The sequence below is a fragment of the Meles meles genome, chromosome 5 (assembly GCF_922984935.1).
Source record: "Meles meles chromosome 5, mMelMel3.1 paternal haplotype, whole genome shotgun sequence".
In the NCBI taxonomy this organism is placed as follows: Eukaryota; Metazoa; Chordata; class Mammalia; order Carnivora; family Mustelidae; genus Meles; species Meles meles.
This window is the reverse complement of record NC_060070.1, coordinates 72,445,186-72,465,515: the sequence shown is the minus strand read 5'-3', so window position 1 is coordinate 72,465,515 and position 20,330 is coordinate 72,445,186. Positions and strand designations below refer to the sequence as shown.

Here is a 20,330-nt window from a genome sequence, read left to right as displayed (position 1 = left end):
GTGCGTCCCTCCCGAAGCTGCGCGCTCGGTCGAAGAGGACGACCTTCCCCGATAGAGGAGAGGACCGTTCTTCGGTCAAGGGTATACGAGTAGCTGCGCTCCCCTGCTAGAACCTCCAAACAAGCTCTCAAGGTCCAAAATATCTCCTACAGTGAACCATGTCTTGGGAACAGCCAAGATGAAATCTTTGAGGTTTTACAGACAGTCTCTGGAGGAGAAAGGCAAGGTATTCCAGAGAGCCTCAACCCATCTTCATTTTTGTTGGTGGACCTCAATTAAATGCACAGGTCCCAGGCAAGCCTTGCTCTCCAAACCCTTAGACTTCCTCTGATTGGATCATTTTTCCCAGAGGAAAAGTGGAACAACGCAGCAGGGATGGCTGTCCTTCAAGAATCAGCTTAGCTATGACCTTTTCTGGAAAACCTGTCCTCATTGCCATAGGTGCTTCTCAACTCTCTTTGCTCTGCATACCCTACAATGGCACACATAATGTAAGGCAACGCCCAGTTCCCTAGACTGAATTCCTTGTGGCCGGTTTTTTGTCTCTTCTTCTTCTCTAGCACCTTGCAGAGTGCTCAACATAGGCCATTAATATAAGTTTACAGACTTTTGAACCAACATCTCTGAAAATATACGTGAAACAGAAATATCATGCAGAAGTTATCTAGAGAGAACAATCTAAAATGGATTTTTAGAAATAAAAATCTAAAATTTAAGGTTTTTTTGTGGGGAAGTGGTATGGCCTTAGTTTTGCACATAGTTCATGGTCTTTCTTTTCGGCTCCTCCTATAGTCTGCCTTTGGCCGTTTCACTGCTTATTATTCAAGGGCTAAGGAGAAAGGGAGAGGAGCTGAAATTCAGATCAATTAATTAGGCTGTTTGGGAGCAGCTCTGAAAAGGGTTGGATGTAGTGGGTGAAATCGATAGTTAACTGGTAGTCTCAGATTATCCATAGCTCTCACTAACCCAGCCTGCGCCACTTCACACCCCTAAACTGATGGCTGCCCAACATATGAGCATATTTTATAAGCTCATTTCAGCTTCATGGGTTTGTTCCTTTGTTCTTGAGTATATGGCAAGCCATATGTCCTGATTTTTGGTTGGGAGAATTTGGTCACTATACCAACAGAAGAAATTGTGGGGTGGTCAGCTTCTCTAGGGTAATTTCATGGTCCTAAAGGAAGAAATTAACAGTTTATTTTCTGAAACTGGTTCAAGGAACATTCCTTAAGTCAAAAAAAAAAAAAAAATCAATCAAGAAATAATATTACTTACATTTTGAAGAAGGATTTTTAATACAGTATTTCCATCTGTGATATATTTAAACTCTAGGCCTCAGGCAGCAATTCTGGAAAAAGGCCTCCTTTACCCTTTACGAGATGCAAAATAAATAGTCCACTCCGAGGGCCAGAGCCTTTGTCCCTTCCTTTCCCACCCTTGCAAAATGTTAAGACTTGCTTCTTGCCATTCTGGAAATCACACGTGCTACTCAGATTTTTTCCCCCTCGAATCGCCAACTGTTATTAACATTACAATGCTTATCACAACTTCAATTACACAAATTATTTTGTAATACCTGCATCTGGTAGAAAGGAGAACGGTGAGCTGCCCAAAAGGAGGCCTGCAGTCACTAAGTGGAAGGCTGTCAATCCTGAAATACAATACTCTCTCTTGATCTAGTTTTGACGCCTTAACAAAGACAGGTTTTGCTCTTCAGGAAGGCTCAGAACTCTTGACTGGTTGCACGAAGAGGGTAGCCCTGGATCTGCCTTTTGCCCGGGTCCAGAAACACCGATTTCTAAGTTGATGAGCGAATCCAAACATATTTCACAACAGAGGCCTAACATGTAGAAGCTGCCCATAAAGACCAACACTTGAGGAACCGAAAGAACACGCAAGTTTTACACGCACACTTTACCCGTGCCTTCTTCCCGTCCTCAAACAGGGGGAGGTTTTACCGCTTGGAAGCTTACAACTTTATTTCTTATTTTTCATGACCTGTGGCATGCATTGAGCCTTTCGGTAATGTTTGCATAAGACCAAGGCCCACTCTTTAATGGCTGAATGAATACATTTACAGTACATGCTGGATTAGCTGCTCTGCGAATTGCCTTTAAAAAAAAAAGTAAAGTGAAAAATAGACAAAGAAATCTATAACCTGAGCAGTCTTTCATATTTGTTTTGACTGTTTTTGAACCAGCTCTGAGCCGGTGACAAGGATATTGAAAAGATGCACCTGAAACAGTATCTGCGGGCAGCTGCATTTGCCAAGCGGCTTTATTGCTGCTTTCCAGCGGCGAAGGCGCAGCAGCAGTAACAGGGAAGCTAGAGCGAGCCTCCCCGGCAGCGGCGGCGGCGGCGGCGGCGGCGGCGGCACCAGCACCAGCGCAGTTTCCCCTCTCCCCAGCCCTGACTCTACGCGCACATGCGCACTGCGCCCGCAGCCCTGGACCATTTGTCAGGACTACTCGTGAGACGGAGAAAAAAAAAAAGAGAAAATTTGGGGGTAAGAAGCGGTTGATCGGATCTAATCTCTAATTAATCAGAAGATTGGTCCGTGCAAAAGCCATTCATTTATTTTTCTGGGTGAGGATGAAAGTTAAGAGACCTATGGAGAGAAGGAAGCGCACCCTCGTCTTGTGAAACAGATCAGGGGAGGGGAAAGGACAGAAGGGGTTTCTCCCCCACTTCTCTGCGCCTCTGGGAAAGAGGAGAAAACTTAATCCCAGGGAAAAAAGTGGGCAAGTGACTCGGAAACGGCTGGAGGGGGAGTCTCTGGGCATCTCACTCTGAAGTAGTGAGTGCGAGTGTGAAAGAGGAACAAAAGAGAGAGAAAAGAGAAAGGAAAAAATGGGGGGAGGAGAGACTTGTATTTTTTTCTTTGCGCGCACACGGGGAAGGGTGTGGGGGGCCGTGCTGAAGGGAGCCGGGGCGAGGCGGCCGCGTCGGGCTCTCGCCGGCGCGCAGGCGGCGGGATGCGTGTGGGCCCCCTCCCCCGCGCCCCCCGAGCTTGTCACTTTGGTCGCTTTCATGACACCGGGCGCGGGGTGGGGGAGCGCGGCGGCGCCGGGCTCCGCCGGGGTGCGTGCCCGAGTGGGTGCCGCGGAGCTGCAGCCCGGGCGGCGAGCGCGGCCGCCGAGGCGGGGGGCGCCGGCGGGGGGCGCGGGGGCGGCCGGGGCGGCGGATCCGTGCGGCGGGAGGCGCGAGCCCCGCGCGCCGCCCCTGCGGCCCCCTCCGCCCGTGTGGCCTTTGTGCCGGGCGCGCACCGGAGAGCGAGCGAGTGAGCGAGCGAGCGCGAGAAGTACAAGTACGGGAGACCGAGGCAGTGGGAAAAGAGGCCGGGCCACTTTCTCCCCGCTCGGGCTGCGGAGAATGGACTGGTTGAATGTGCAGGCGCGTCTCCCCGGCGTGTGCTGTGTGTGTGCGCGGCGGAAAGGCCTCCCCGACTCCCACCGCGCACACGCACACTCACACGCACGCACACACTCGCGGACCCGCGGCGGGGCTCGGCGGCCGAGAGTTTGCGTTTGCTTCCTCGCCACCTCCCCCTTCCCAACCGACTGTGTGAGAATTTCATATAGATCAGCTCCAATTTCCGCCATTTTGGGAAAGTTGCACAAAAATAAACCCTCCGGTTTATTTCTGCCCGAGGCAGGAAAGTGCTTCGGGAAGCAAGGCGGCGCGGGCCCGCCGCGGCCGTCCGCGCGGGGGAGGGCGCGGGCCACGGGCCGGGCCGGGAGCCCGCGCCGTCGCGGCGTTCACCCCGCTCGGTGCCGAGCCGCGCCGGTCAGGGTGCGGGCGCGGGCGTGTGTCGGGAGGCGGCGGCGGCGGTAGCGGCGGGCGGCGGCGGCGGCCGCGCCGGGGCGGCGGGCGGGCGGGGGGAGGCACGGGGCTGCTTTTCCTGCAACTTGTTTACGCCGCCCTTATATTGGGGAGGCAGAGCGGGGTCCGGGTCGGGCCGCCGTCCGCTTCGCGCCGCGTGCGTGTGCCATTCCGGAATAATGGGTTTTGCACTCTCGCGTCCTGGGCCCGGCGGGCCGTCCTCGCGCCGCGGCGGCCGGGCGGGGGGGAAGTAGAGGCCGGCGGGGGTGGGGATCGGGAAGCGCAGGAGCCGAGGCATCCGCCGCGCGCCCCGCGAGCGGGTGGGGGGGGGACAGGGAGGAAAACTTGTGAGCCCTGGAGGCGATGGGGGGGTACGGTGGCACGGGCGGGGGGAGGACGCAACTTTTGTGCTGGTGGTAAAACTTTAATTACCTCCAAAGAAAAAGGCCTTTTGGTTATCTCCTCCCCCCTCCACCACCCCTTTCTGGTCAAAGCATGGCCCACAGTGCGACCGTGAGAGAAAGTTTAAAAGCAGGCGGTTTCTTCCCCGCCTTCTCCGCGGAGGGGTGAGGGTATCTGTTTGTCCGTCTGCGCACGGAGAGAGGTGGGGGTAACGAGCCGCCCTCCGGGGTCGCGAAGACCGTAGCCCTTACCCCACCCTTCCACGGGGAGACGAAGGTAAACGTCGCTTCAGTTTCCCTCCTCCCCGCCTCCCCCCCCCCCACCCCGCTTCCTTTTCCTCCCCCTCCCCGCCGATTTTTTGAGGGGACCCAAAAAACGGAGTCTCTTTCCTTATGCAACTTCCTCGGGCGCTGTGAGCACGGCCCTTCCCCCCGCCTGCATCCCTTGGCCCGCTCCTTTCCCACCTCGGGTCCACCGCCAGAAAAATGCATTAGAAATCATTCAAAGTCTACAGAAACAAAAACAGATTTTTTAATTGTTCTAAGTTTAAGTTAAGGGAAACTGAGATGAGAAATAAGATTTTGGGCGGGGGGGCGGGCGGGGGCTAGGCGAGTGCGTCGAATTTTAATTTTGCTTTTCCTAGAGCGTTGTTTGTGATATCTTTATTGGTTTATGGAGCCCGAGAGTCGCTGTACTGGCTAGTTCGGTCGCGTGGATTTTTGCGCAAGTTTTTAGAAAAACACTGACTCGAGTAGAGCATTTCTCCGGAAAGTTTCAAGTGCAGCAAAATAGTGAACATGCAAAACTGGCCAAGGGGAGACCTCTAGTGGTTAAACGCATCTTTAAGTTCGGAAGGCCGAGAGCAAAGTTTGGCCTTTGCTTGTAGCTACGTAGTCTGTTCAGACGTGGAAGTAATTAGAGGACCTGAGCGAGCAGACAGATGTTGTGTGAATGGATGTTGATCACAAATAGAAGGTTTAGGAAATTGGAGAGCAGATAAGTTCTGACGATCCAGAGCCTGTAGCATCGATCCCTCTTCGTTTATATGGGAAAAACGCTTTGCTTTTATCCGGGGATCTGAGATAGGTCCAGAAATGGGTTAGAAACAGTTTGTCTTTATTTATCATTGTCTTTGTTTTTAATCAATCAGGAGTCACAGCAGGTCGTTTCATTTCGAATGTTAATAAAAACACAAAGTGTTTAAAACCTCGAAAAAAATGAAGGAGACCTATGGTTGAAATTTGTCTTTTATATAAGCTGATCATTTTATTCTCTAGTAAATATAATTAAAGACTGGTACTTAGTTTCTTAACTGTGCAGTTATATATAGTCATAAAGTAAGTGGTCCTTTTTAGTTCTAAGAGTGTAATTTTGTTTCACTGGTTAAAACATTATTTCAGAATACATTGTGTTTAAGTTGTGATTTAAACATTTACATACATAGGGAAAAAAACTGCTTACATAATATCTATTCATTTGCCAGTGTGTGTTCTGAGAAGTAGCTTTAATTTTAAAAATAAAAGCACTGAGAAAAATTAAAGTTGAATCAAATGATCCCTGTAACTTTCATGTGCTGTTCATACAAAGGGGGAATCTTTAATTTAGGAATTTAGGATAAAGGAATAAGAATGGTAAAACCCATTTCACCTCATCCAAAACTAGTTTATTTTTAATATAATGAGTGGTATTGTGTGAAATTATGCAATAAGTCAGTGATTCAAAATTTAAACATATTAATTATGGACTTGAAAGCTTCTTTTTTATGACAATGCATTGATTTTATTTTCCACTCTTTCAATTAGTGCTGGACCTTTAGGAGAAGTCTTGGGGAGTGGACGGCAATCCTAAAGACCACTGGAGAGTTATTTCTTCACCACCACTAGGTAAGATTTGCTTGTCGAAACAAATTGTGTGGTATATTTGCAAACGTTAAAAGCTGTGCTTGGGAATCCGGAAGGAGAATGTGGGGCAGGGTTGGCAGAAAAGCATCATTTTGTGGTGGCTGCTTTGAATGCGTGAAAGTCTTGACATGAAGTGTGATTGAGGCTCAAGTGAAACATTAGGAGAAGTTCTGAGATTGTCCTGGATAATTTATGTACTGCCTCCTTTACTAGATTCCTAATTTGCATTTCATTTGTACCTGTTTTCTGCTGAAAAGAAATAGTTTTATTCTTTGGAATTGAAAAAATGGGAAAACTAGAACAAAGCACTTGTAAGTTAATGTAACTGTTGTAACCCAGTGATATGGAAGATTCTGGAACTTGTTAAAATTTTGTAGGTGAAATTTACAACAAGAGCTTTGGGGCATTTAAGTGATTTAACTTTTGTGGCTTAAATCCAGTGTGGCCCCACTTGTGCCAGATATCATGTCAAAGGGCTGAAGTGACTTTCCTGTGTATTAGCATAGACTTGTCAACTTTGGAACTATCTCCACAGAAAATATAGCTGTTGTCTAATAAGATCCCTTTGGTAATTTTGGAGGGTTCTTGCTGGTTTATCTCCAGTAATTCAGGGCCTATTTTCAGGACAAATGTTGTTCTCAGGCAAAGAGGGCAACCTGCTGTAGGTAAACCATCCAAGTATATTTGTGCTACTCTAGTGCTTTCTAGTTATACCTACGATCCCCCTCCCCCTTTAATTTTTTTCCTCTCCTTTTTTGCTTCTTTTTATTTGGTCTGTCTTAAGTGTTAAAGGAATTACTAATTCTTGTTCAGCAAAAACAAATAAAACAAAATCAATTAGACCTGCCTTTTATGAGTAAGACTAATAATCCTCATTGGGGTATCTTAGAATGAGGATAGGTATGACCTAGATGTCAACACTGAATAATTACTGATGTAAAAATGATTGTTAACAGGAGTTCGTTGTCATTTTCTGCTTGTGGATGGTTTTCAGTGGTGTAATTAGTGAAATGAGTAGACGAGGTACATGTGGGTGATGCAACAGAGACGGTGGGGTGAGAACAACTCCTAGAAGATCATGCAGACGGAAGTAGAGTGTAAGCAGAGTAGAAGATGTTTCCTAGGGTGTTGAGTTTCGTGTTTGGACATGCCAGGTGGAAGACAGTGACTATTTTTTTCATCTGGGGAATCAGTGTGGCTGTGGATAGAGTGCTGGAGTGGGAATCAGAAGACAGTTTGGTCTCTAAATGTATCACATTTTATCAGTCACTTTACCTCTTTCAGCCTAGATTTCTCCATCTGGACAATGGGGACAACAGTGCTTACCTCACTTCCTTTGTTGAAAGGATAAAATTAAATAAGGTTTTGAGAACTATAAAGACTTATTCAAATGTTTGGTAGTCATATTACCATTTTACCTTAGTCAGGTTTTGTGAAGGGCAGGAAATAGGTTGTAAAGGGCAGAACAGAGTGATTTAAATCCTGGCTAAAATTATGACATTGGTTTCTGGTATATATATTATGTGGCCTTGTCACAATACTTCCAGGGGATATTTCTTTTCTTTAGGAAAAAAATAGTTTATCTTTAATAGCATTGGCTCATTGCAGGAAGGGACCATGTTTTAACATGATGCTAAATATAAACTGAAATTTATTTATCCCAATCTGGTCATTTAAAAGGTAGGAGTAAATGAAATAAGTCAAATTTAAAATGATGCCTAATTGTGGAAATTGGAGGGTAGTGAAAGTAGAAGGGTTGGTGTGAGGGGAATTCATGTGCTGTAATTAATATTTTAGTTGTGTGAGTCTGCTGGGAAATGAGCATGAGAAAATAGGTAACTGGGGTAGTAAGATTTATACTCTAGGGGTCAGAAAATGGGTCCTGCAAATGATTGTGGATTTAGGGAAAAGTCCATGCAGAACTTCCCCTACACTCCCACTTAATGTTTTTTAGACCCCTTTGCTACTTTATTCTAATTATAACCAACTGACTATTATCTAAATAGAAAAAAAAATCAGAAGGACTGACTGTCATCATTCTCAATTTGCTAATACTGAATTTGACAAATCCTGACAAGTTTTAGTTCATCTCTCTTCTTTTGTAGATTATCCAATCACTGTTCCAAGAATTCAAAAACCCAATAGTAGGGGAAGAAGAAATATGTGTCCTATTGAATTAGTTGGTTGGTTCTTGAATAGTTTCTCCTGGTTTGTTTAGTAGTTTATTTCTAAGAATACATATTTCTATCAAGGCTTTTTGTAGCAGATACAGTTAAGATGGGAAATTTATAAGAGAAGTTACTTTATGTAATATGGGACGAGGGTACCTTCGGGGTTTGGAGGATGAGTATCTTGAATGATCCCTCTTACAATGTTCCTACTAGTTAACTAGTTTTTATTGAGCTTTTATAGTGCTGAACACCAAAAGACTAGGTCTTCGCCCCTGAGTTCCCTGGACCCTAACCCCAGGGGTGGACACAACTCTGAGCTGTTAAGAAGAATATAGCAACTTCACTTGGTCAAGGGACCCCACACTCTTGGGAGCCAATGAGTCAGGACACAGATTCCTGGCTTCACTGAGGAGGACAGTGCCATATAATTGTATATGCAATATTCTATCCCTTTCTTAATGCTTCGTCTTCAGAAATTAATATGAAGCTCTTTATCCAGGATCATGAAATTTCTGAATTGTATATCCAGGGAGGGTAATGGGTTTGGGCAGTTCTTTTCTTCTTTGACTAGTGTGTTCACAAAGATAACTTTCTGGTGGAGATTGCTCTACTTGCTCCCACTGAGGGATTCATTCCTCACAAGAATTTGGGGGACACTGTGTTTAAAGAGAACATTATACATTTGTATGTGTGTATATTTGAGTATGACATCTTGAAATTCAGGGCATCCATAGAAGATAGATTTTGTAAAGGATCTCATTATCCAACGGGAATATTCTCAGGTCGTCTCTTTAGTAAGTTAAATTATTTTACTGATACGTGAGGACATGAGTAAATAGTGGCATATTATGAACTAATTTGTACTGATTGTAACAGCAGCCATACTGCAAGTAGATGAAACAAAACACCAGGAAAAATGTACCCTTACAATGTAACCGAGTTTGATTTATGAAATCAAATTGAGAAAGACATACAAGAAATTTCCCCATTGAGGAGACAGGGTGGTTTGGGGGAAAGAACAAGGACTTTTGAGAGGAACTTGGGTGAAGCTGGGTGATCTTGGGTGAGAGCTTCCTTAGAAGTGGACCTAGAATTGGTTACTTGGAAAGTGATGGAAGAATTATATGTGTATTATACATAATAGTTAAGTGCTTCCCTTATTATTATTATTCCTGTAATCCAGGTTTTATGTCAATCAACAAATATGTATTGAGCACCTAGGTTTTGGAAGTCTCAGTTGAGGAATGCTTCACATAATTCTAACTTAAAACAGAGTCAGATGAATGAATGGGTTAGGGCATTACAAAGAAAGCAGCAGACCTTGGCCTCCATGTGTTCGTAATTCTATATGAGGAAATAACCCGCACCACGTACAGTACAGTGGTGACTAAGAAAACAAAGCCACCGTTCAGTGCTCATGCTCCAGAAAGGTAGAGATGAGCACAGCGAGTACTCTGGTGGTACCACTGGATGTGGCCTTGAACCTATGGCTAAGGTAAGGACCTGGGAGGTGGGGCGCCCTCTGTAAAACACTGCCAAATGTTGCTCTTTTAAGTATGATTGTATATTGAGCGCCTTCTGAATGTCAGGCACTGAGCTAGGCACTTTATATTCTTTGATTCATTCATTCATTTATTTATATATCCAACAAATGCTAAGTGCCTTCTGTCTTCCCAGGTGCTGGTGTCAGTCAGCACTATTATCTCTAACACGTTCCCTAATCTTGAGCAGTTGGTATTATTATTTTACTTTTAGAGCAAACTGGTGCTCAGAGATACTTAGTAACTTGTCTAAGTTGATATCATACAGTTTGAAAGGGCTGGGACCAGGGAAATTGATACTGGCTTATGGTGGTTTTGTTAGATCTTTAGTTTCTAATTTTTGAAAAAGTAATTCTTAGAATATTTTTAAGAAAACACATTTACAGATTAATGTGCTCACTTTTATAGATTGGTTTACTAAGATAAGCAATAGCAAACAGGTATCAGAAAAAATAATGGGAAGAAAACTCTTATCTCTTCACTTTCCCTTTTTTTTTTTTTTCTTTTTTAAACCAAGAATTGGGAAAAGACCAATTACTGAAATATACTGAAAGAAACACTTTGGTCTGGCTCATGGCCTTAAAATGATCACAAACTGTTAAGAAAACATAACTCAGATTAGGTATGAGAATTACTGGGCATATATGTGAAAAAGGTTTCACTTGTTCTTTGTAGGAAGAGACTAGATGAGGCAGTAGGGTTAGTTCCCAAAAAATGTAGATCAGTCAGTCAGTTGAAAAGATGGGACCTAAATGTGTTAAAGTGAACACAAAAGATGATGGAGTTTTCTCAGAAGCAGGATTATTAAAGGGAAGAAGAAAAATAAATGGAGGTATAGAGATACTCGTGGGGAGAAGTGGGGGGGCAGGGCTGAGTGTAGAATGCTGGAATCAAAATTAAAAAAAAAAAAAAACGAAAACAGGAAATATGACTAATAATACATTCAACAACAGTGCTATGGTAACTGTTATACTCTTTAACCAGAAGAGTATGCTCATGCTTGCCAGATGAAGGGAAGAGTCTCTATTTATTGATTGGTTCTGTACTGCAGTGGGAGTCAGATAGTATCTCTGGTATATGAGTTATGGTCCATCAGACAGAGCTTCAGTCTGATGTAGACGGATACCCCTGCACTCATTGATCATGGGTAATACACAGTTTCTCCTTTAAGGGAGCTCTATCTCTATAAACTTTTTGAGCACGTGCTACAGGCAGGCTGTTTTAAGATTGGACGGTAGCTTTATGTTACGTGTAATTTTGTAACGTTAAACTCTTTCAGTAGTTGAACGTTTTGAGTACGATTGTTCAGGCCCCAAAAATCATTTGATTATTTTCCCTTCATCTGTTCTACTGACTGAACCCTGAACCATGAATTGAAATTCCTAAGAGATCAGTGTGGTCAGGTTGTTAAGCGGTCGAAATAATTCACCCTGTTGCTTTGTGTTCTTATTTGGTGGATTTGAGGCCTAGCTGTTCAATCTGTTGATAAGGAGTTTAGCTACAAATGGTTATCAAGATAAACCTATAGACTTGACTCATGTGAGAGAAATAAAATCTGGTCACATCTACTTTATTAGATACAAAAGAGAAATCAAGTGTAAATCTCTTAATTTTAGCTCTGTGTTCTATAAAAATATGAAGCGAGTAAGAAAAAAGATCCCACTTTTAGCATTTAAAAATTATGAAATGAAATAAGAGAAAAGAACAAGATACTACTTTTAGTTTTTCTTTTTTGAGTTCCTGCATATTTTGCATAAGCATGGACATATCTGTGTCAGACAGGTTCTTGTTCTTTTTATGCCCTTTAAGTCCCCTTAATGGGTGTAAAATTTCTATTATGACGCTATTAGTGCAGTGATGTTGATGATATGATAGCACTTGTCAGGATATTTTTGCCTCAAATTGAGATATGTTGCACTCTACACTAAAAGTGAACTTCCAATAAAAGCATTTGATGAGAGTATATTAAATATGCCATAAGCCTGTTAATGTCAGTTTGTGATTTCGTTTTCTATGTACATTTTTTTTTTCTTGAAAGGCATATTTCATTTTCTGTTCCTCCTTTAGAGGAAGTAAGTAGGTTAGGCCACAGAATCTCAAATAATTCATCCTTCTTACAGTAACAAGCGGGAAGGCAGGAAGTTGAGATTTTGTAAAGGTTGCTTTCGGTGACTACCCCTCTGTGTATAATCTCCACGGCAGAAAAGGTAGCAAATCAGATAAACCATAGCTGCATTAATAGGATCATTGTCATTAGCATACGACCAAGAGATACGACCAAGGTTTTAAGAAAATATCAATTAGGAAGGAACCATCCCATAATCGATTTCATGTATTTTTTTAAAGATCTTATTTATTTACTTGAGAGTGAGAGAGAGAGAAAGTGTGTGCATGCACACAAGTCGGGGTAGAGGGGCAGAAGGAGAGGCAGAGGGAGAAGCAGACTCCCCACTGAGCAGGGAGCCTGATGCAGGGCTCGATCCCAGGACCCCGGGGTTCATGACCTGAGCCGAAGGCAGAGGCTTAACCCACTGAGCCACCCAAGTGTCCCTCAGTTTCATATTTAGAGAAAGTGGGGATTAGTTGCCACTCAGTCATCTACCAAATAAGGATAGATGTGGACAGAAGATCCAGATTCTCAAGGATTGTTCTTGATGGTCCTGAGATTTCATTTCTTACACTGAAATGATCTAGAGTTTTGCCTGCCTAAAATCTATGAACTTGGGCCCTGGGGGCAAAGTTTTACATCTTTCCACAACAGGATCTCAATTCTAGTATGTGTGCGATTCAGAGTTATCAGGCGGGCGAGTAGAATATCAAAGCTGGTATCTTTCATGCTTGATTTGAAAGGAAAGTTTTTCTTTGTAGCAATATGTGTTTGTTGAGAGATGCTTCAAGTGTGAGTTTAGATTTGTCTCTTATCCTTATTGAATAAGCCTGCTTAAGAGGTTTGAGTTTAACTTCTTTTGATGTGTCCTCCACTGACACTTAAATAAGGAGGTTTTCTTGGAGCAGTAATGTTATGCTTCTGCCAACAAGGCAAGTAAATACTTAGCAGCCTAGCTGTGAGTTAGAATTTCACTGAAGAATATGAGATAGATGGACAAATGAATTTGATCTTTTTTTTAATATAATTTTTTTTTCAGTGTTCCAAAAGTCATTGTTTATGCACCATGCAATACATGCCCTGCTTAATACCCACCATCAGTCTTAGTTTGATCTTTTTTTCTGATTTCCCCACTCCCTAATTCCCACCCACAACTAGTCTGTTGCATTTTCCCCTTCTCTTTTTATTCATTCACTTAATAAATTTTATTGATACCTACAATGGGTATTCATAAGGAATAAGGAAATGAATAAATCAAGGTCCCTTTCCTCCAAAGCCTGGTCAAAGTAGATGATCATGATACACTGTCAGAAGTATTGTGATGGGGTTATAGATTCGTTTTTCCTAGTCTCTCTGCTGGCACATAACGCATACACAAGCTCCAGTTCTTGTAAAGAGAGGGACTCATTCTAGTCTCCTTTGGGACGATCCCTAGTTCTGGTCTTTCTTTCTCCTACTGGCCTTTTGCAGGACCTGGAACTGCCGTTGGTACGTGAGGAAGCTTTTGTACCTCCTCAGCAAAATACCCATAAGGTTGCCAGTGGTCTACTCTTGGGTCATCATTTAGAGATTATGTCCTTCTGACTTTTTTGGTTGTTATAACATTCTTTTCTTTATAAGAATGTGGCAAAACTAAAACTAATTCATTTTGAAATTTTCCATGCCCATGAAATCCAGAGTCTTACCATTGATCTTAACCTCCCATTTTTCCTTACCTTCGCCTCTGGACTCCTGAGATATCACTTAGGCCTTTGTGGTGCAGAGGTCTCGGCCTTTGCTGTTATCATTTCTGTGCTCTGGTATGCTTCAGATACTGGGTAAACTGGTGCCTGGAGGGAACTGGACACTGGAGCGCAGTTTGTTTTGTTTTCTTCAAAATAGCTACAGGTCCCTGTACTGCACGTCTACCATGTGCCAAACACTCTTAGCAAGCATGATCAAAACACAGATTTTTAGGGGCGCCTGAGTGGCTCAGTGGGTTAAAGCCTCTGCCTTCAGCTCAGGTCATGATCCCAGAGTCCTGGGATCGAGCCCCACGTCGGGCTCTCTGCTCAGCAGGGAGCCTGCTTCCTCCTCTCTCTCTCTCTGCCTACCTCTCTGCCTACTTGTGATCTCTATCTGATAAATAAATAAAATCTTAAAAAAAAAAAAACACAGATTTTTACAACTCTGTGAAGTAGACATTCCCCTTCCATTTTATTGACTAAGGAGCCTAAGGCTCAGGAGAGGTTACGTACCCTGCCCAGGATTATGCAGTAGTTTGGAAAATAGACCAGGACTCAAACCCAGGTGCTGTGGCCCCGGAGCCGGTGCTTGTCACCCTCACACTAGACTGGCTTCTGTGTTAGCTAAAATGCAGCGTGCCAGGCCATGTGGGATAGTCTGAGGGCCACTGTCTTGGGAGGCAAAAGTTTGTTTCTTGGCTGCATGACCTCCATTTTCTTGCCTGTAAAATGGAATCAGTCGTAAGAGTAGTCGTGAGGGTCAAACAGGCTGCTGTTGGTGAGATCCTTTAAAATAAATGGCAACTCATGGAGGAGACCCCTCCGCACTGGTCTGTCTGTATCCCTTTCATGTATATTAGACTTTTTGCCTTTGGCCAGTCACCCTTTCGTAGCTGCGTATTTGTGAGTGTGTATGTTTGCCCTTATAGGCTGTGTACCTCAGAGAGCTGAGGTCACAAGGGTGCAGGCCATCAGAGAGTAAGTCAGAAAATGGTAGACAGGCCTGAGGAGTCAGAGGCCATATCTTTCTCAGGATCACTTTCTCCAGCCTGGACTTCAAGGACTACACATCCGGAGGGCGTTCTCCGGTCTAAGACACTAACAGTCTTACCCCTTGGATGCAGGTTGGGAACTAGATCCGAAGGTAGCATTTGTAGCTGAATCTAACCTGAAGGGGAGTCCATTTTATTCCTGTAAAATGCTCCCTACTTTCATGTTATTTCCTGAATTTATTTTCCATAGCTCAGCATTTTCCCAAAGGCCGGGCGCAGGGGGTAGAGGACTCCATGGAATTTGATGCCCTGTGATAATAGAGTCACAAGGTGAGGGGACCGTGGGAAGTTTTGTCTTGGCTAGAACTTCCCAGATGCCACAGTGCTGCTGACATGCGCTGTACGTGTCCTGAAGACCCCTGGGGTATTCACATCTCTCTCAACAAAACAACCGCATCACAGGCCCTGAATAAATGGTCTCCTAAAGGTTGTGTTTTGAGGAATAGACTGGGAGATCTTGCCCTGGCCTTTCATCTAGTTTTGTTGCAAAGCCTCTGCCTGGCCTGCAGTGTGTGGTCAGACCAGCATGGTAGCAGAGAGAGCCTGGCCTTCAGGCCCAGCTCCCTCCCGTTATGGCAAAGCCTTCTCTGTCACTTGGAAGTATTGTCCTTTGAAGAAGGGTGATAGTCGAGGGAAACAAATGCAAAAATAAACTGTTGGGACTCTATGAAATAAAAAGCTTTTACACAGAAAAGGAAACCATTAATGAAACAGAAAGGCATCCTACTGAATGGAAGGAGGTGTTTGCAAGTGATATATCCAATAAGGGGTTAATATCCAAAGTATATAAAGAACTTACACAATGCAACACACACACACACACACACACACACACACACACCAATCCAATGAAAAGATGGGCAGAGGACTTCAATAGACATTTTTCCAAAGCAGACCTGCACATGGCCAATGGACAAAGGAAAGATGCTGACATCACCCACCATACTGGAAATGCAAATCAAAACCATAAGAGACTATGGACTCTGAAAAACAACCTGAGGGTTTTGAAGGGTCAGGGGTGGGAGGTTGGGGGAACAGGTGGTGGGTAATAGGGAGGGCACGTTTTGCATGGAGCACTGGGTGTTGTGCAAAAACAATGAATACTGTTACGCTGAAAAAAATAAATAAAATGGGAAAAAAAAAACAACCCACAATGAGATAAGAGCTCATACCAGTCAGAATGGCTAGTGTGAAAAAGACAAGAAATCCTGAGTGTTGGGCAAGCATGTAGAATAAAGGGAACCCTCATGCACTGTTGGTGGGAATGCGATTTGGTGCCTCCATCATGGAAAACAGTATGGGAGTTCCTCAAAAAATTAAAAAATAGAAATACTGATACCATATGATCCAGTAATTCTACCACCAATTATTTACCCAAAGAAAATGAAAAATACTAATTTGAAAAGATATATGCATCCCTGTGTATTGTGGCATTACTTTTAATAGCCAAGCTATGGAAACAATCCAAGTGTCTAGCCATAGATGAATGGATAAAAAAGATGTGATACACACAGACACACACACACACATGCACACACACACAGGAGTATTACTCAGGCATAAGAAAGGATGAGAATCTTGCCTTCAGCAGCAACGTGGAAAGGATGAGATCTTGCCTTCAGCAGCAATGTGGATGGACCGAGAGGGAATTACGCTAAGTGAAACAATCAGACAGAGAAAGACAGAAACCACATGATTTCGCTTGTATGTGGAATCTGAAAAAAAAGCCGAATGGACAAATAAAAAGACAGACTCTCAGGTATAGGGAACAAACTGCTAGTTGCCAAAGGGGAGGGGAGGGGGGGATGGGCAGAATAGGTGAAGAGCATGAAGAGGTATAAAAAGAGCTAGTAGTCTTTTCTGGAGCTATGCAAACATGGGATATTATGAACAATAAAATATCTGCTTTTATGGAGTGATCTTGAGTCTTGTGATATTTAGATTTTGAACAGGTACCTTACCATAAGAGATACTACAGAAATACAATTAAATAAGAGAAAAGTCACTGTCTGATATTTTTAAGGTCACTTGAGAACTTGAATAATTGTTAAACCAGATAATTATAATAAAAAGCTAACATTTTACTGACTGCTTACTACGTGATAGGCACGAGGCTAAGGTATTAACTGATTTATCTCATGGAATCTTCATCATTGTCCACTGAAGAAAGGGTCCCTTCTCCACCCTTTATAGGTGGGGGAATTGAGACTTCCAGAGATTAACCGGTCTGAGGTTACTGAGTAGGCAGTTGTCAGATTTTGCAAAGTGAAATGGAGAGGAGGAAGGGAAGGAAGTGGTTGAGGAAAGGGTGAGAGATGGAAGAGGGAACTGGTGCATTCACGGCAGGTTTTGAGGATGACCCATGAATTATTTTGTTCAGTTCGTGATGATGCTTTTAGGGTTAGCATTCCTGACTCTTTGCAAAAGATAGCTTGTCCTTTTAGCCTGAACTGATTAAAACCAGGTGCTGGTGTCTCAGTTCTTTCATATGAATGACAGAATTTTAACCCGATTCTGCTTTTGAGGTGATGTTTATCCCCATTTTATAACCACTCCCAACTCACAGCCGTATCCTCTCTGTACCTTATTTTTTTTTTCCCTTTTTATTTATTTTTTCAGCGTAACAGTATTCATTCTTTTTGCACAACACCCAGTGCTCCATGCAAAACGTGCCCTCCCCATCACCCACCACCTGTTCCCCCAACCTCCCACCCCTGACCCTTCAAAACCCTCAGGTTGTTTTTCAGAGTCCATAGTCTCTTATGGTTCGCCTCCCCTCCCCAATGTCCATAGCCCGCTCCCCCTCTCCCAATCCCACCTCCCCCCAGCAACCCCCAGTTTGTTTTGTGAGATTAAGAGTCATTTATGGTTTGTCTCCCTCCCAATCCCATCTTGTTTCATTTATTCTTCTCCTATCCCCCTACCCCCCCATGTTGCTTCTCCATGTCCTCATATCAGGGAGATCATATGATAGTTGTCTTTCTCCGATTGACTTATTTCACTAAGCATGATACGCTCTAGTTCCATCCACGTCGTCGCAAATGGCAAGATTTCATTTCTTTTGATGGCTGCATAGTATTCCATTGTGTATATATACCACTAAGAATCTATACACAGAAAATTATAAAGTACTCATGAAAGAAATTGAGGAAGACACAAAAAAATGGAAAAATGTTCCATGCTCCTGGATTGGAAGAATAAATATTGTGAAAATGTCTATGCTACCTAAAGCAATCTACACATTTAATGCAATCCCTATCAAAATACCATCCATTTTTTTCAAAGAAATGGAACAAATAATCCTAAAATTTATATGGAACCAGAAAAGACCTCGAATAGCCAAAGGAATATTGAAGAACAAAGCCAAAGTTGGTGGCATCACAATTCCGGACTTCAAGCTCTATTACAAAGCTGTCATCATCAAGACAGCATGGTACTGGCACAAAAACAGACACATAGATCAGTGGAACAGAATAGAGAGCCCAGAAATCAACCCTCAACTCTATGGTCAACTAATCTTCGACAAAGCAGGAAAGAATGTCCAATGGAAAAAAGACAGCCTCTTCAATAAATGGTGCTGGGAAAATTGGACAGCCACATGCAGAAAAATGAAATTGGACCACTTCCTTACACCACACACGAAAATAGACTCCAAATGGATGAAGGACCTCAATGTGAGAAAGGAATCCATCAAAATCCTTGAGGAGAACGCAGGCAGCAACCTCTGTACCTTATTTTTGAAGAACACACCAGTTAACTGTAAAGCTGTAAAATGTAACTCTAAAAAAAGCAACTGTAAGATTATTTGAACTCTTTAACTGCTCTTAGTGAACATTAACTAGCCATTCTTTTAAATGTACTGTTTTAAAACCATGGTTTGAGCAAGAATGGCCCAGCTACAGTTAGCTCCCTTTCTTAATAATCTTTATTTCTCACTTTATCTGCAGATCCAGACTTTTGGTTTATAGGTAGTGGCCACTCTTTCACTTGATTTTGAGCATCCTGGATTGGGTGACTTATCTCCTAAGGGACTCTTGTCTTCGTCTCAGTGTTAGAAATGTTCTTCACCTTGACTCTGCCATAGGAGCTTGGCACCGAGGGGGGCGGGGGGGTCCATGCCCCTCGCTTGGAGCCGCCGCTTGTTTGATCCACCAGTGACAGATATGAATGAAGGGACTGTGTGAAGGGGGATTATGAAGGACACCCGAACTGCTTATCTCCAGTCAAAATAAGATAACGGCAGATTCTTGACATTTGTGAAGGATATATCCCAAGGCAATCGCCAGTTCAACTTGAGAAAAAAAATCATTGTAATATTCAATTCCTTCCTTCAGATTACTAAAGTATAACTGAAAAATGTAAATCAACTCTCTAGACCTTAACTACTTATCTTGCTTGATGAGCAATTTTTGTACTGTCTGGAGCACTTATTGAAACAAATTCACACATCTTTTCTACTTACTTCCTTTTGGAGCATTTGGTAGTTTTGTTCACACAATGTGTCTGAGTCATCATTGCATTTGACATTTCAGTCTTTAATTTATCTGAAACTTCTATTTTGTGGCTAGGCCTAGCGCTTTCATAAACATTTCCATATTCCCCTCATTCTGTCATCAACACTAGAATCAACTAGCAGTTAATGTTGTTTGTTTCATTTCTTAACAAGAAACAATATTTTATCTCTTTCTTTACCGCAGCCATAGACTAAGACTCAGTGCTCTGTGTAAGAGCATCCCTGGACTGTGGCTGGTCCAGGCGACTTGCCCTTGCCCCTTAGCTTCATGGTATGTCTCATTCAGAGTCATGTCTCTGAAAGATAACAAATCACTGAATGTCACGGGAACTTCAGATGCCTCTCAGGAATGATAGAAGCCATAAATTATCCGTGAATGCCGGTGATCTACTATATATTTCTGATACCCAAGTTGGGGGAGAAGTGAACCTTACCTCCTTGTTCTCATCCATCTGTGGAGCTGATGAATTTGCATATATAGCTAAATACCTACTATTTAAATGACCCAAGAAGAGCTTTGGGGAAGTTGACTTCCCTTAGTGACTTCTCTGCTATTGCTTCCGTTGTTGGCAGCAATCACAAACTAAATATTTTCATGGGAAGACCTGCCATTCGTTACATGATCTGTTCTGAATTGACATGAGAAGGGGTTTTGAAACATTTTTTTCATTAATTTTTTTTTCCTCTTAAAAAAAATGTGAACAGTCAGCAGGTATAAAGGAATGTCTAGAGAGCAGATTCCCTCCCGTGGCTGTCTTGCAGCTAACTGTTGCCTCTTCCTGAGGGCCGCCAGTGTTGTTACCAGTTTCTGATGAATCCTTGCAGAGAGGATGTCTGCCTATATAATAAGCATATGTATATCCTTTGTTTTATAGAAGTGGTAGGACACAGTTTTTATACTTGGCATAAAATTAGAGTATTAGTCCTGTGTTGGAGCTTTTTCTGTATCACAACCTAAAGAGCTCATTGTTTTTTATAATGGCATTAAATGCCATATGGATGTGCTGCAGTTGTCCTTAATTGATGGACTTTTGGATTGTTTCCAATTTTTTGACCTTACAACTAGACCTGTAGTCAGTGAATAACACTTTACATTT

At 43.0% G+C, this 20,330-nt stretch overlaps 1 protein-coding gene across 4 annotated transcripts in view; it reads left to right on the top strand.

Moving 5' to 3' along the window:
* Positions 1–2,419: 2,419 nt before the first annotated feature.
* Positions 2,420–20,330, top strand: part of L3MBTL3 (L3MBTL histone methyl-lysine binding protein 3) — a 112,769-nt gene continuing 94,858 nt past the window's right edge. For 2 of the 4 annotated variants that reach the window (XM_046006689.1, XM_046006692.1), the window contains exons 1-2: positions 2,420–2,506; positions 6,027–6,107. The gene's annotated coding sequence lies outside the window, so the exon portion shown is untranslated. Of the gene's footprint in view, positions 2,507–3,158; positions 3,565–4,211; positions 4,501–6,026; positions 6,108–20,330 lie in introns of those variants that run through there. The other 2 variants (XM_046006691.1, XM_046006690.1) reach the window with 2 other exon arrangements.